The sequence below is a fragment of the Notamacropus eugenii genome, chromosome 4 (genome assembly GCF_028372415.1).
Source record: "Notamacropus eugenii isolate mMacEug1 chromosome 4, mMacEug1.pri_v2, whole genome shotgun sequence".
NCBI lineage: Eukaryota > Metazoa > Chordata > Mammalia > Diprotodontia > Macropodidae > Notamacropus > Notamacropus eugenii.
The window spans coordinates 424,319,924-424,335,603 of NC_092875.1; the positions used below are offsets into that span (position 1 = coordinate 424,319,924).

The 15,680-nt window shown below is 39.7% G+C and overlaps 1 protein-coding gene across 3 annotated transcripts in view; it reads right to left on the reverse strand.

Moving 5' to 3' along the window:
- The window catches only part of SLC1A3 (solute carrier family 1 member 3), a 108,782-nt gene that overhangs the window by 35,707 nt on the left and 57,395 nt on the right, over positions 1 to 15,680 (reverse strand). The window contains exon 1 of one of the 3 annotated variants that reach the window (XM_072605800.1): positions 22 to 1,989. The exons of the other annotated variants lie outside the window; for them this stretch is intronic. The gene's annotated coding sequence lies outside the window, so the exon portion shown is untranslated. Of the gene's footprint in view, positions 1 to 21; positions 1,990 to 15,680 lie in introns of those variants that run through there. 3 annotated transcript variants of the gene reach the window in all.

Consider the following 15,680-nt stretch of genomic DNA (forward strand, 5'->3'; position numbering starts at 1 on the left):
ATTAGCCCATCCTTTACTCACAGTATTGGAATGTGCCGCACAATATGCTTTCTGAAGGGGAAGCGGGAGTAATTTATCTTCTTTATGTGTGCTAAGCAGAGCAGGAGGGAGAGGCAAGTCAGGATTCACAGCAAGCCGGGGAGCAGTGATTAGTAACAGCCGACAGCCTCAGACCAAGGCTCTTTTTCTTTGGTTACCTCATTGTAAGAGCAGAGGACAAAGGAATGACTGTCCCTAAGCCAAGATTTAGAAACCCGGGCCCACAGAAACTAGCAGTTCTCTAAAAAAAAAAAAAGTGTGCTTCTGTTAGGGAAGGGAGGAGGAGGATGAAAATAATATGGTTCTACCTGCCTAGAACAGGTCCCAAGAGACATGCCTTTGAAGGTGGAGAGTTTGAGATTTTGGTCCTTCTTTCAGGAGATAGGATGGTAATGAGCACCTCAATTATAAACACATTGTTTTATAGAAAAGGAATATCTGGCCCAGAGGAGAGGTGAAAAAAATGCAACCACTTGACTTCTTTGCAGAAGTTGGGTGCTATGGGTATGGAATACTGCATAAAATGTCATAATCTGTGATTAGTCGGCAGATTTTGTTAAACTGCTCCCCCCACCCTACTTTTTTGTTAATGGTTCCATGGGATGGATCCTTGAATAGAGAAGGAGGGAGGGAAATGACAGTGAAGTTAAAAGAAACAAAAATTTAAAAAAAATCACGCATTATTAACTAAAGATCTATGTCAGGATTGTTGATTTCTTTGGCAAGGGAATGTCTTCTATCATGCATTATCGCAAAAAGCTATGTTTTAGAATAATAGTTCTCAAACTTTTTCCCCCTCGCAGCACAGAAAGGGCTTTTGTGATGAGTCATCACGCACGACTGAAAGAAACTGGTGTATGCACACATGACAAGTGTAAGTTCCATATAATTCAAGCACACATTAGCAGAAATTCTAGTGTGGGTGGCATACCCTTGGAGAACTGTTGATTTTAGTAGGTTTTTTCCCAGGCAGTCACCTGACACTCAGGGAAGCTAAATGCCTTGTCCATGATCACACAGGTGGTAAAAATAAAGCTTTCTTCACATAAGTCTGGCACAGTATCTACTATACATACCACTTCATTTCTAAGGTCTACAGTGTGATTATCTATCTATCCATCTATCATCCATCCATCCATCCATCCATCCATCCATCCATCCATCCATCCATTCAGGAACTTTACTAATATTATCTCATTTTATCCTCATGCAACCTTGAAGGTGGTTGTTATGATCATCATCATTTTACAGTTGAAAAAACCGGGGGCAAAGAGATATTAAGTGACTTGACCAAGGTCACACTGCTATTAAACATCTGAGGCCAGTTTTTAACGCAGGTCTTCCTGAGATCTTATTGTTTAATTTCTAGAGTAGCACTTATGCCTTGGAAATTAACAACTCTATATATCAGGACTTGACTGGTTGTTTTGCTGATTATTTAGACTTAAGAAAACAATGGGAAAATGCTAATATGGCAGATTAAATTTAAAAGTGAGTCAAAAGCACATTTTTTGATAGATGGTTGTTAACCATTTACAGGGGCAGGTAAGTGGTGCAGTCAATAGAGTGCCAGGCCTGGAGTGAGAAAGATTTATCTTCTTGAGTTCAAATCTAGTCTCAGACACTTACTAGCAGTTTGACCCTGGGCAAGTCACTTAACCCTTTTTGCTTAGGGTTTCCTCCTCTGTAAAATGAGCTGGAGAAAGAAATGTCAAATCACTCAGTATCTTTGCTGAGAAAACCCAAAATGGTGTCACAAAGAGCTGAACACAACTGAAAATGACTGAACAGATATTATCAGCATAGCCTTGATATAGCTCATGACTGTATATGTATATGCAAATGATATGTATGTATATGTTTCCTTATACACACATATAAACTATAAGTATTTCATATATTCTATGCATAATATATATTCTACTTAGATATTTATAACCTACACTTACCCATGTATAACTTATTGATATTACCTATTAAGCTACTAAAGCTTAAAATTGCACTAAGACTTTTGGGACAGTGTATGTGTACATATACATACTATAGATGTATGTATGTCTATGTGTATATGTATATACATAGACATATATACATATATATTTATGGGGGTAGGGAATCACTGGTTGTGGACTCATAAGACCTAGGGTCCTCACACTACCTAGTTTAGGGATCCTGGGCAAATCATTTAACTTCTCTGAGCCTCAGTCTCCTTATCTACAAACAGGGGTACTGATGCTGGGATTCCCTGCCTCACATGGTGACTCTGAGGAAGGCACTTTGTAAATATTGCAGCATTGCAGACTTATTACATTGATTTAGCTAAGAGAGAGATCACAGAGTTCGTGGAAGACATGTTTCAGAACTCTTGGACTATGCACATAAAATCTACTAAATGGGTAGTTTATTAGAAGATTGAAAAGACCCATTTGCTTGTTCCTTGTCAAGGAAAACACCTCATTACTATGAAGAAGCGGTTGATCAAGGAAGCAAATTTCCATGTCAGTTGTATACTGATTCTTACTGGGGATTCCACAAACAGGTCCTACTATCCAGAGGCTAATAAGGGAAGCCCCAAACACCAGCACAATATGACACAGAACCAGGCTGGGCCACTTTGTCAGTGAAGGACCATTCACCACAGAACTGAATGAAAACTCACGCAAAGATTAAAAAAAAACCCTGAGAATATTTTTCCCCTTTTATTAGGGGAATGAGTGGGTAGAGGCACTGTAAAGTATAAAGTGGTAAAAGTACTTTTAAAAATAGTGAAGAAAGGGTTTTCTTTCAGTTTATACAACAAATATAAATAAATTTCAGTTTGATATTGTAACTCCTTTGGGAGAAAGAAGATGAAGATAAGAGGAAGAAGATGAAGAAAGAGAAGGAGGAGGAAGAGGAAGAGGAAAAAGAAAGAAAGGAGTAGAATTAGGAAACAAAATATAGAGGAAAGAAAGATATAGTCCTAAGGATCTAGGAAGAAATAGGGACAGGTTCAATAGTTGATGTGTTCAAGTTTTTGTTTTTTTTTATGGTCTTTGATTCATTTAAGCTCTGACTAGCAAAGCAAATCATTAGCTGCTGTAACTGCCCTTTGAATATCTAATTCACCTTCTCAGTTTTTTCTATCCAAAGGAATAAATACCAGCTGAGAAAATAGAAAAAAAAATTAACTTGAGAACTAGCCCTGGCATTCTCTAATACTAATGTTGACAAAATAGGTTTTTAAAAATTATTGGCTCAGTTAAATTTTCTTCTTAATCTAACAATATTGAAACTATGTGAAACAGTGAAACTACGTGATTTGATTGTTTTCAGTAACTCATAATTGGGAACAATATTGGCTGAACTAGCTCACCTTGGAAGATGCTTTCTGCCAATTTTCATTTCCCTGCATACTTACATAATGGTAGTTATTTTAATTTATCACAAGTTTGGTTAAAATATCTGCTTTGTTTTTACATCCATACTTTATAAATGACAACAGTCAATTTGCCAGAGCAAATTGGTACAAAAACTAGCATACACAGCATATCGGGCACTCGAGAAGCAAACTCAATCAGAAGGCAGTTATTATTAGATCTGTGTTTCTTTTGTATTTTGACTTTTCTACTGAGCTACGTTAGCGGATGTTTGTTTCATTGTCAGATACTAGTTACTGTTGTTTAATATCTTCGTTGTCTTGCTTCTTCAAACTTTGCGGTTTCATTCAATTATCCAAAATGAGTAGAGATGCCCAGTGGATAAGAGCACTACCCTCTGAGTCAGTAAGATCTGGACTCAGTCCTCTGATTTAGATTTACTGTGTGATCCTGGGTAAGTTACTTAACTTCTTGGTTCCTCAGCCCATTTTTCTATGGTTGCAAGTTAAAGAGCAGAAAACCTATTTGCTACTTGGTAGAGGGCTTCTTCTCATCAGGAGTTCCCTATGCCAAATAAATCACAAGTCAATCTCTCGCAAAATCCAAAATACCAACAGCTATATCTATCTATCTATCTATCTATCTATCTATCTATCTATCTATCTATCTATCTATCTATCATCTATCTATCTGTCTGTCTGTCAGTCGATCTGTCTGTCTGCCTGCCTGTCTGTCTATTTATCATCTATCTAGATCTATAGATCTATATTATAACTATGTATAGAAATAGCTATAAATGGTAAAATTACTTGTATGTTGACAAGACAGAACATCAGGGTTTGCAGCCTAATATCATTACTTAATTAACATTTGTGTGCCCTTGGACAAGTTATTCAACCTCAAAAGGTCTTGGTTTTTCTTCTGGAAAATGGAGAAGTCATACTGGTTGAATTCTGAAGTTCCTGCCAGTTCTAAATCTATGGTTGTAGAATCATACAAAAGTAAAAGCAACAATTGATTCTAGATCAATAAGAAGCCAACTTTTCAATCATATGACTGGTTTTAACCACTCTTGGATGGTTCTAATCAAAGGCTGAACATGTTGTGTATGGTAGCTACAGAAAAGACATGGGTTACTCTAGATAACTTCTTGAACTTGACTTATGGAAGCCAAAGATCCCATGAAATGTGGTTTGAGAAATGCTGATGTAATAAGCCATTTTATTATTAGAGCTGGAAAAGACATGCATTAGATAGATCCAACCACCATCTTTTTATAGTATCAGCATTGGTTCATTATAACCAAATGTTACCTTAATAGCACTATGCCTTGGATAACTTTATCAGATCAATCTCCCATTCATAACAGTGTCAGACACTGAGTCTGCTATGTCACTGACTAGAAAGGGAGAAGCAGGTGTGCAGACAATGTAGTAAGGGCATCAGTTGCCCATAATTCTCCAGGACAATTTAAGAGTATGGATAAGTTGCCCCTGGGCTAGCATTTAGTTTTAGAAGGGCGAGAAACCAGTCCAGAAGTGGTATAGGAGAAGTGTGAACAAAGGACTTGTATTTAGGCTGAGACGGCATTCTGGTTTGAGCAGACTACCCTGGAACAAGAGGGCAGGTGCTATTCCACTTAGGTATTGGTATCCCCACCCTGTCTCAAGGCACAAAGTTATTGCTTAATAAATGCTTGTTGATTGAAAGAATGCTTGAGGGAAACTGGAGAAAGTGAAAGTAGGGAAGGAAATCAGAGTTAGAGCCTTTAGTGAATGTGAATGGGAGAATGATTGATTAAATCAATGGAGTATTAGAGGGAATGCATTTGGGGGTAAGGCAATGACCTTGGTCCTTGTACAGCTGCTTCCTCCAGTGCCTCACAAATATCAGCAAAGAGACCTGTGATGAGAGGGATATATAGATACACACACATATGCGTGCATGCATGCACATATATATCTGTGAATATTGGAATATATAATATAGGTGTATGCGTGTACATATACATATATACACATATATGTGTATGTGTGCATAATATATATGTGCATATGAATATGTGTATACACACAGACACACACATATGCATTTCTGAATCATTTGGGTATCTGAGTTGCTCCTCTCTGTGTTTTGGGAAGAGCATGTCCAGGGCAATCCTAGACTTAGAGCCTCTGTGTCAGTTCAATGACATGGACACTAGAACCACCATGGAGGTGGCTCCCTCTGTGAATCACTCTGGAGGGAGTAGTGGGTTGGGGCAGAACCCAGAAGCATCTCCAGGACTTTGAATTACTGATAAGCAGTTAGGGCAACAAAAGGACCAGGGCTGTTCATGTTGCCTACTGCACCAATGGCAATATCTGCAGAATTCAGTGATCATTTCCCTGTCTGTTTTCCAGGGAAAGGAGGAAGAGATTCTGATATTTGAAGAGAAGTACGTAGCATTTAGAACAAAGCCCCAAGGATCTGTGGTACAACAGGTCTGGGTAATTCATGTCAAAGGCAATCTGGGTGGCCCTGCACTGGACTGTTGCAGTGCCTTTGATGGGAGCAGACAGCCCGTTGCTGGGTAACTATGAATGTTATGAATTGGAGCTCCATGGGATATTTGGATAGTCTCGTGGAATACAGGATGCTATGGTTTCTATGTCCAGCATCAGCAGGGGGTAAGGCCACCGCTGGAATAACTAAATAAGTTTTAGAGAACTGTTTGGGGCTGGGAAAAGGTGGTCTTAATTTAAAAAAAATACTGAATCTCAATTAAGTTAGTGTATTGAGCTTTAAGACTTCTCGGATGGCACTTTGACACTGACAGCCGGATGAGTGAGAAAGACATGCTTTTCTAGCTGAACAATAGACCATAACATCAGAGAATGTATACACGTGTTAAGTATTAAGTCAGGTAGACCAAGGTTTGACTCTTGCTTCTGACAGTTGCCAGTTGTATGACCTTGGGCTGCTCACATAAACTCTTCAGGTCCGAGTTTAATTTTTTCATTCAAAAAATAAGGAGGTTGGACCAGATGGACTTATAGGTTCCTTTCATCTTTAAATCTTCAGTACTCTGTGAACCCAAGATATGGGTGGTGGGAATATGCATCTAAAGACAGGAAAGTAAATCCAGAATCCACGTGACTGGAGAGAAAGGGGGGGGTTGTCATCTGGCATAGGCCAGATGTTCTATGTTGGCAGTAAAACTGGCAAGCTGTGGTCTCTATTTCTGTGTAGAAGGTTAGAGGCTGGGCTCTAGATGGGAGATGGGAGCTTGTGGAGACACAGCAGAGGAAACATGTTATAGGGGGTCTTACAGAAGCCCCAGTACCCAGGGCATAGATATATCCCAGCACAAACAGATGAATAATTCCATTGTAGGGGGGAGGGGATGACGCTGGTGTTCTGCCCCTGCCTCAACAGAAATCTGAGCCATACTGTTGTCCCAGACGAGGTTCAGGCCAAGATGCCCATTGACAATTGAAGCTTAGTTCCAAAATCACCAGAAGAGAGAAGCTACTAGTATGCCAAATGAGGTGGAAATGTCTATCAATATTCTAATAGTCTCACAAAGGGGAATCCAGGATTTTCTTCTAGGGATGTGGAGGGAACATAGACCTTGGCAAAGAGAGACGATCAAGGAAAGAATTGGATTAGCATGGTGATGAAAGCTTTATAGAGAGGCCACAACTGGAAGAGGCTAGGAAAAATTTGTGGAACCAGAAGAAGGTTGACAGTCTGTCAATAAGCATTTATTAGATACTTACTCAGTGCCAGACATTGTACCAAGTCCCAGACATCCAAAGAAAAGCAAAAATACAACCCTTGATTTCAAGAAACTCACAACCTATTGGTGGTGGTGGGTGGGAAGGGAGACAATATGTACATAAATAGGCACATACAAGATACATTCAGAGCAGACGGAGGGGAATCTCAGAGGAAAGGCACCAGTTTGGGGAAGAGGGGGCCACCTTCCTTTCTCTGACACCACTGTTTGCCCCTGCCCCTCACCAGGGTAAAGTTGGACTGTGGGGATGGGATGATGGCAAGATATTAAAGGCTATAGAGTTGAAAAGGAAAAGAGGAGCAGCCGTGCACAGGAAGCCACGGAGACATGCAGGTGGAGATACTAAGTGGGGTGGTGGTGGAAGGAGTATAGACTTACACCTACCATTTGCACTGAGCTGACATTTTGGTTTGACTAAGGGAATGGGGTGAGTGAGAAAGTATTGGATTCAATGAGATATACATGAGTAGGTATTGGAGAGAAGTTTGTTGGAGAGAAATTGAAATCATGATTCAGCGGGTGTCTATGAGGAAATTGTTGTTTTGAGTAGTTTTGGTTGTGTTGGACTCTCCATGGTCCATTTGAGGTTTTCTTGGCAAAGATACTGGAGCGGTTTGCCATTTCCTTCTGCAGCTCATTTTACAGATGAGGAAACTGAGGCAAATAGGATGAGTGACTTCCCAGGATCACACAGTTAGTAAGTATCTGAGGCTGAATTTGAACTCAGTCATCCTGACTCCAGGGCCAACACTCTATCCACTGTGCCACTTAGGGAACTGGTCAGTGCTAAAACAAGTATGGAACTGAATCCTAATCTTAAGAGAAATTGTTTGTGGGGTAACGCAGTGAACTGGAGCCCAGTTTCTTCCCTCACAACCCTTCAACTAGCAGTCTAGATGCCAGTAGAGTGAGTGGTGAAAAGGCTGCCAGATTCAATTTGTTTCTAGTACCACATATCTGAATTATGCGCTTCCAGATGACACCACCAGGTTTGCCCTGAGCTGGTTCAGGATATAGCAGCTTCCTAGCCAGAATACAGCACATCTTGCATATGTCTCCTCCAAGACAGACTTCTAGAAGTCATTTGGGACACAGAAACAGGATAGTTTGGTCAATATTATTCTGCAACTTCTTTTCAAGGGTTGACTTGAGAACCTTCATTAGCAGACTTCAAAATTACTCTACCTGGACTCATTTTTCAGTCTGACCCAATCTCTTTATTTTCCTCATCTTTATGTTGAGAAACTAAACCCCAAGTATCAAAGAATAACCCTCTCAATACCAGTAGTCTACTCCCTCAACCATACCCTAATCCCATGATGTGTTCCTGTCTACTCATTTTTTTCTACTCTGCTCTCTGGAATAGCTGCTCCATAATTAACAAACTTCCTTTTTTAAATTTTTCCCCACCACCTTCTCTCTTTCTTGCTCCTGTCTTTTGGTACTCACTGAGCCTGGATCCACCCTGATGACACTGTTTCCCCAGCCACTGTTTGGTTTTTTGGTTTTTTTGGTACTGGATGCATTTTCACGCACTTTTGAGTCCCCTGTTCCCAATTCACTGGTTGGGGAGGGGGGAGTTGTTATATTTCTTGATCTCCACAGCAACATCCAAATTCTCCTTTCATCTTCTTCCTCTCTAGCGGCTGCCTACAAATATGCTCAAATCTTTCCCATTCTTAAAAAAAAAAAAATAGAACCTTCATTAGAACCTACCATGCCTGCCAGCTATCAACCAATCTCTTTTTCCCCCTCAGCTCATCTTGAAAAGGCACTCCACACTTCTACTTCTCTCACTTCTAAATCCTCTGAAATCTGGGCTGGAACCTCATAACTCAACAGAAACTGTTCTAATTATTTCTAAATTGTCTCATCAAATGGCCTTTTCTTAATCTTCATTCTTCTTGACCTTTCTACTATTTGAACTTGTTGAAGACTTTCTCCACCTGGATGCTCAGTTATCTCTGAGTTTTTGTACCTCTATTCTCTCCTGGTCCTCCTCCTACCTGTCTAACCCCACCTGAGAATTATACATTAGATTTTCACCCATGTCACTTCCACTATTTTTGCCTTGTATTACCTCACCTGGAGACCTCATTAGTTCCCATACTATTTCTATGCACATGACTCCCAAATCTATATATACCCAACCCTAGGCTCTCTCCTCAGTCAAGGTTATGCATCAGAACTGGATGTTCCATAGGCACCTCAAATTCAACATGCCCAAAATAGAGTTCAGTTTTCTTTCTCCCCAAACTTCTCTTTTAAACTTCCTTACTACTGCTGAGGCTACCACGATCATTTCAGGTGCCTAGGTTTACAACCTCAATGGCTCCTCGCTTTCATTCAGCCCGCATAGCCAAATCATTTGACAAATATTACAATTTCTCTATGACATCTCTTGTATATGTCCACTTCTCTCTATTTACTTGGCTAGCACCCTAGCTCTTAGCCTGTCTCTCCTGGAAATAACCCTTCTAATAGGTTTCTCTGGCTAGTCTGTCCCTACTTCAATCCACTGAAACATAGCTGCCAAAGTGATTTTCCAGAAATGTAAGCCCGACTGCGTTATTCCCTATTCGATAATCCCCTTGCCTCTCTATTACCTTTATGATAAAAAATAACAAATATTGTTTGACATTTAAAATTCCTCACAACCTGACCCCTTCCTAATGTGTTAGTTTCCTAACACATTTATCTCCCATATGCATGCCATGTGTAGTCCCACCATTCTGGATGACTTGCCATTCCTCATGTATGTCATTCCATCTCCCATTGCCTTGTCTTTGCATGGCTATCCCTCATACCTGAAAGATCCTCCCTGTAACATCCACAACTTAGAATCTCAGCTTCTTTTAAGACTCAGTTCAAATGCTACCTCCTATAGGAGGCCTTTCCTCATTTCCCCAATTGTTAGCACCTTTCTTTCTAAGACCATCTTCCATATATTCTATAGGTATCTTATATGTACTAATTTTTGTAAATATTAGATTCCTCCATTAGAAGGCAAGTTCATTGAGCACAGAAACTCTTCTTTGGTTTTTCCTTTTATTGCTAGCACTTAGAAAGGTTCCTTATACATAGTAAACAATAAATGCTTGCTGATTAATTTTGTGGGCACTTGAGCTCTTTGCTTCGTTCTAGAAAGGGAGAGGGAAAAGAAAAGGAAAGAGAACGTGCATTTACATAGTATTTACATAGCACTATACTAATCACCTTACCAATATCATCTCTTTTCATTCTCACATAAGCCTGTGAGCTATTTACTCTTATTATCTCCATTTTACAGATGAATAAATGGAGGCATGCAGAGGCTAAGTTCTTTGCCCAGGGTCACTCAGCTATTGTGTCTGAGGTGAGATTTGAATTGAGGTCTTCTGGACTCCACGCCCACTACTTTATCCACCGTGCCACCTAGCTACCTCATGAGCCCAAAGAAAGCGCCTTGGCATGAGTGATCAAGAGCATGGGGCATATGTGAAATTTTTACAATATGTTGTGTATTTGGAATGGACTGCCCTGTATAACGACATTTCACTTAACCCAACTAACTATATGAGATAGGTTTTGTGTAAACTTAACTTCTTCAACAGCTCTATTAATCTTCAGGATTTTAGGGTGAAGTTCTCTGAAAAAAATTGTAATGTTTTCTTTAGTTAGAATAGATATGAATATCATATAGGATTATAAGAAAGGGGATATTTCGAAATCAAAGGTTGCGTGTTGCAACTCCCCAAGAGCTAGGAATCCTGGCATTAAGGAAACATTTCAGTTTAAAGAGAAGATTCATTTTATGTTGGCTTCCATTCAGAAACTAATATTTCACAAAGACAATAGATTTAAAATGAAAGAATGAAACCGCAGCTATAAAAGTTCTTGAGTAATTCCCAGAAAATCACAGGCTCTATGCTTGGAATGTCTCTTGGAGATAATTAATTCCAACCTCCCGCAAATTGTAGGCTTACCTATTACAGCATCTTTGACAGATGGTCATCCACCCTCTACTTAAATGCTTCCATTGCTTACGACCTCCTGAGACAACTCAATCCATTACTGAACAATTTTATTGGTCAAATGTTCTTAAAGTAAATCAAAATCCCCCTCAGAAAAGCAGCATAGCAAGAGAGGAAAGCACCCTGAGACTGGAGTCAGAAGATCTATCTTCAATGACTGGTTTCAACACTTACTACCTTGGTGATCCTTAGTAAATTATTATCTCCTGTGCCTCAGTCTGTACATCTGTAAAGTGGAAACAATAATGCTTCTATTTTTCAACTCACCACATTGCTGCTGGGAAAAACACTTTTTACCTCTTAAAGTGTCACAGAATTGTAAACTGTTGTTTTCGTAATTTTCATTTATTTTGTTTTCTGAAGCAACCCAGACCAAGCCTGCTTCCTATTCTATTCAACATCCCTTTATATTATGTTTTCTATATAGTAGCTCTCCAAATATTTGAAGATCCTTAGTCTTTTCTGAGCTAAAACATGTCTAGTTTCCTCAAATGTTCCTTCTAGGAAATTGATCCCAGAGCTGTCACTATCCTGGTGTCTCTCCTCTACATGACCTTTAATGCATCAAGGACACTCAAAGATGCCATCAAGAATTGAACAGAGTATTCTAGATATGGTTTGACTCATAGAGGACATTATACTACTAATACAACCCAAGACTGCATTAACATTTTTAGCAGACTCATTGTACTGTTTGCTCATATTAAGTTTGTGGTTGACTCAGACCCCCAGATGTTTAGCATGAACTGCCTGTCCCTGACACTCAAGCTCAGCTGTTTCCAATATAGGAAGTATGAGCAGTGATGGGAAGCTGTCAGCAGCTAAGGCGTGGGCAGAAGATCAAGGGGTGGGGGTGGGGCTCACCCCAAACACTAGGACTTAGAAAAGCAACACACAATCATTTTAGCAAGTGAGTGAATTCCGGAAGGACACTTTTTGAAGGAGACCAAACGCATTTGGATACCCATATCTGAGGACACTGCCATGAGACTCAACCACACCTATCTGTTCTGCCCCTTGGACCCAGACATTCCAACATTTGCAGCTCATATTTCTAAAGCCTTGGCCTATTTTCTTCCCCTACCCCTTTCTGGTCTATCTGGTGATAACTGACCCTTCATACTCAATTCCCTTCTACTGGCACCTGACCACATAGGTATTCTTCCTTCACTTTACCTCTTTTCTGTACCCCTGATTCCGTGGCAGTATCTCAGCTGTAATTACTGGCCCTCATTCTTCCCCTGGACAGTACATCCACTATCCAGCTAGATGCCAACCTCCTCCATGCCAATTCATATATTTGGGGACTTTTACATGTATGGTTTTACTTTCACTCATGTTAAATTTCATTTTTCTGTTTTAGAGAAGCTTTCCATCTTGGAGATAGTTGGTGTGTGTGTTGGTGTGTGTGTGTGTGTGTGTGTGTGTGTATTTAGCTGTCTATCCCTCCCTTTCAGCTTTACATCACTTACAAATGTAAAAGGTATCCCTTCCATGATTCCAAATACCCATTAAAAGTGTTGAATAGGGGAGCTCTGAGGGTGGATCCTGGTGTACCATATTATAAAGTTCCTTTTAGCCTAACGCAGAATTAATAATTAATACTCTTTGGGTACATATACAGTTGCTCTATACAAATCCACCCAATAGCACTTTTACCCAGCCCATATTTCATATACCCAGATGTTACGTGAAACTATGTCAAATATTTCCAGAATTATCAAAACAGCTCATAGGATCTGGTGCTGGAAGCGACCTAAAAGGCCTCCTAGTCCAATTTCTTTATCTTACAGATAAGGAAACTGAGGCCCAAGGATGTTAATTGACTTGTTCAACCTCATACAGATAGTGTCAGAGTCAAGAAATGAAACCATGTCTTCTGGGTCCAGAAGCAGTGCCCTTTCTACTGTTCCATGCTTTTTGAGTCTCCCGAATGACTATACCAAGGATATACTCAGTGATGCTATTAATGGAAAAGGCTCATGACAGTTCTCAGAGTGCTAAACTGTTTCATGAAAGTGCTGTATTAACCAGATTTTGACATCTGTAAACATCTCCTTTTTATCAAAAGAGATAAGAACTTTCTGCTAGTAAACTGTTGATATGGTTATATACTCTCCAAAAACATGATACTGTCTGTGTACAAATTTATTCACATTGCTAAAGAAATAATATCATGATTGAAAACTCTGAAGGCAACTTATTTCTCTTCTTATCTTTCTCCTACACTTAGTCTACAAGTAGTTGGCCATCTTACAGTTAATAATAATAATTCCTATTTATATCTGCCTTAAGTTTTGCTAAGGGCTTTGCTGGCAGTAAATCTCAGTTGAGCTAGGAAATACAATAATTATTATCCCACTTAAAGGTAAGTCAGCTGAAATCTAGATTAAGGGACTTCTCCGTAGTCATAGAGCTGACACATGTGTGAGGCAGGAGATAGCCCAGATTCTACCTGTGGTTTTTAGAACTCCTCAAGTCCTCTAAGACTCAGTCCCAATACCTGCGAACCTCAGCTGCAGCAGCCCTCTGCTCTGCTACCTTCCATTTGCTCTACCTGTATCTTGTGTGAGGCTAATTACTTGCCTATTGTCTTTTCCATTAAAATATGAGTTCCTTTGAGGGCAAGGACTAGTGGTTTTTGTTTTTTGCCTTTCTTTGAGTCCCCAGAGTTTAACACAGTGCTTAGAAAATAGTAGGCACTTAATAAATGCTTGACTGATTGACCAAGGCTAGCACTTACTCCACCGCACCACATCATTAAGCTATGAATCAAGCAGGATTTATTCACATACCACTACTTTTACCCAGGGGAAATCCCTTCTCAGCATCGTTTAGAGTTTCAAGTCCTGGAGATCAAGGGACATGATAACCAGTTTCCCTTATATGTTCACAGCTCTGGGGCTCCAAGTAGTTATTTAAAATTCTTGTCTCTCTCTGTCTCTCTGACTTCTCTCCGTCTCTGTCTCTCCGTCTTTCTCTGTGTCTCTGTGTGTCTCTGTCTCAATCTTCCTCCTTTATGATTCTCACTTAAAGTACCCATAAAAAAACTGAAGTTAAAAAAAAGTAAGCAGGTATACAGTACCTTTCTCAGTTTATCAGGAATCGTATCTCCCTCCTAGTACAAAGGAGATAGCACAGGGCTGTCCTACCTGGATGGGAGCAGGTATTACATTAAATTCCTCCCACAGCCTATTCTCATCACTATGACTGGCATTGTGGGAACACAGACGTATGAGACACCACCCTTGTTCCCAAGGGGCTAATGTTATTTGAGAGACAAGATTTATACTTGCAAAATAATCTGACAACAAAATGGCATGTGATTATGCTTCCAGGCGTCTAGTTATTTACATGTTGTCTTTCCCATTAGAACATAAGATCCTTAACGACATGGGCAATTTTTTGCCTTTTTTTTTTTTTTTGTATCTTTGGTGCTTAGCACAGTACCTGGCACATAGTAAGCACTTAATAAATGTTTGCTGACTGTGACTCCACTGCAGGGTTCAAGAAATAAGGTGCAATTAATGAAACATTTAAAAAGCATTTAGCAGAGGATTTACTTTTGTGCAGACAGCAAGATTTGGAAAATAACTACATTTTGGTTTGATTTCTACCATGCTCAGCTTTACTGAGGCAGTGAACAGAAAGCCAGCTTTGAAGCCAGCAAGACCTAGATTCAAATATAATCTCTGTCACCTACTTGGTTGTGTTACCTTAGACAAGTCACTTATTCTCTCTGTGTTCTGGGCAACTCTTTTTACTTAGAAAATGGTGACCCACATTGGTAGAAGGAATGCCCTTACCCTATACTAATGAAATTATATGTCCAATCTCTATCCTTATCAGTTGCTACTAGAAATTGGTATAGTACTAACTTAGAACCATCCCAGTGTTACTGACACATAATTCATCAAACAATTCACCAGCACAAAGCTGGGATGGATGCTTTTATCCAATTAAGTGGGGGAAGAAAAGAACTTAACATTGACAATCTGTATTGCTAACAGATGTGCTCACAGTTTATAGCAAGTCAAATGCAACTTTTATAACTTCTTTCTTAAATCCAAGCAATGTGACAAAAAAAAAAATCTACCAACAATTGAGGAGTGTTGGAAACTGAGTTTGCCAGCAATTTAGCCAACATTACATACTAACACTGGGTCTAATTTATGACTGAGGTAGAGAAGCTTGGGCACATCTGAGGAAACTGAGGACCAGATAGCTTAAATGCTAAGGAGTGAGGATGGAATTGTGAGGTTTGAGCCAAGAAACACATAATCTTCAGAAAGCATGGAAACATTTAAAGGCAGATAGTTGGAAGGCACTTTAAAAATCCATCTCTAGTTCCCTTATTTCACAGATAAGGAAAATTAGGCCAAAGGGAGTAAGGTGCCTTGACTTATTCAAGTTCTTGATTTGTTAGAGGCAAAGTCCTGAACCTGACTCAGGCTTACTAATTCTTAGGCAGGTGCTTTTTCACCCAGA